At 39.6% G+C, this 1,834-nt stretch overlaps 1 pseudogene; it reads left to right on the forward strand.

Moving 5' to 3' along the window:
- Positions 1-314: 314 nt before the first annotated feature.
- The window catches only part of LOC104407816, a 20,981-nt pseudogene continuing 19,461 nt past the window's right edge, over positions 315-1,834 (forward strand).

The following is a 1,834-nucleotide window of genomic DNA, read 5'->3' on the forward strand; positions in this document are numbered from 1 at the left end:
CCCCCCCTTTTATTTGGTGCAGTATTTCTGCAGAAGAGAGTGCCATTACTAGAGATGTGAATGGTATCTAATGCAGTGTATTTCTCAGACCTCTGTCAGGGCACTGCGGTGCCAACATAGCACAAATTCTAAAACTAGGATTAGCCCTTTATAATGTGTCCCACAAATATTGTCATGAATTCTAGATGGTTTCCACATGGATTTATGATCACAAAATATCCTCAGAAGATGTTTGAGTAAAGCTTTCTGTAATTACTGTTCTGGCTTGCAGGTAACGTGTTCCTATTCTGCAGGATGTTGACCTGTCTCCACAGGACAAGTCTCCACAAGATCCTACGGAGACTCTGTTGGACAGTCTCCAGAAGATCCTGTGGGCCATCCCATCGTGCACCAGTCTGGTATTAAGCATGCCAGTGGTGAAGCAGTTTACATGGATGACATTCGTCCAGTTGATGGAGAACTTTCACTGCCTGTGGTCACCAGTAAAGCCCATGCAAAGATTAAGAAAAAACTATAAGCATGTAAGTGTGTTACAAGTGCTTTCTATTCTTATTGTCTGATTTGGCAGTATTATGAGTTACATATTACAAATGAGGTAAGAATTTCTTTACTGTGAGCTTTAAGTAGGGTCAGCTATGGACAGAAGAGTCCATAGTAATGCATTTGCTCCTTTTAGTACAAAAAATGTAGAAAGAAAATATATTCTTAGATTTTGTATGTACTGGAGCTAGAATTTAAAGAGCTGTTCTGTGCCATGCATACACAGATGCCTTCCATTTATTTTTTCGCAACATGCTAATCAAGACTTTTACACTTTCTTCTCTATGTAGAGGTATGTGGCGAGAATACCAAGTGGATTATGTTTCTATCCTGAAGTTCACTGAATTACTTTTACTAGAGATAATTGTATCATGTACATGTAATGTGCATGTTCTACTTTCCAGATCAATTGATGCATCAGAAGCCCTTCAGGTGCCAGGAGTGTTGTGACAGCAAGAGATATTCCAGGGGAAAATGGCAAGGATGAGCAAGCATATGCAGAAGATAAGGTATTTCTTTCTTCTGGAGGAGTGTCTGGACCTTTTGCTTTAGTTATTTACAAAAAAGGAAAGTGGGTTTGCAAGTATCATCTTACTGCAATGAAATGAAATGAAGTGCAGGAGCTACTAATGCAGTGCCAGCCAGACTGGGCTGAACAGAATTACCATTCCCCAGTGAGAGAGAAAGGAAAAGCTCCCTTAAATAACTTCGGATTTAAATAAGCCAGCCATGATTCCTTAAGGGCTGATAAACAAGTGGTTATAATGGGTTCTGAGAAAGTATGAAATAGCCATGGCATTTGAGATTATTTCAAAGATCAAACAAATAAAGTAAGAATTGCCCAGCTAGAACCAATATGAAATTAATTGCCAGATTAAACACTAAATATAGCAATGGGAGGCAACACTGTTTCTTTTTGTTGAGCATCAACAGAGCTAAGAAATGTATAGGATCTATGCAGCCAGTGTGACTATACAGAATTTCCCAGGCCTCAGGCTGTATCCGTCACAAGTGACACTGTTGTGGGGTATTTGCAGTAGGACAGGAGTAATTCCTAAAGCATTGCTCTTACATCTCTTGTCTTTCTTGCCTGGGTTTCTTTTATTTCTGACTACAGGCAAGGAAAGTGGTCAGTGTCAGACAGGCTGTTACTTGGCACAGTATCTGGCCATCTTACTAGGTTCTTATTTATACAGTATATTGGAGACTGGTCTTCTTAGATCTAGGACAAAATTGCTAAAAAATACTCAGTAAGTTTTAAGTGAGCAATTCCATGCCTCCAGGAGCCAAACTC

Source organism: Nestor notabilis, unplaced genomic scaffold (genome assembly GCF_000696875.1).
Source record: "Nestor notabilis isolate BGI_N333 unplaced genomic scaffold, ASM69687v1 scaffold7946, whole genome shotgun sequence".
NCBI lineage: Eukaryota > Metazoa > Chordata > Aves > Psittaciformes > Psittacidae > Nestor > Nestor notabilis.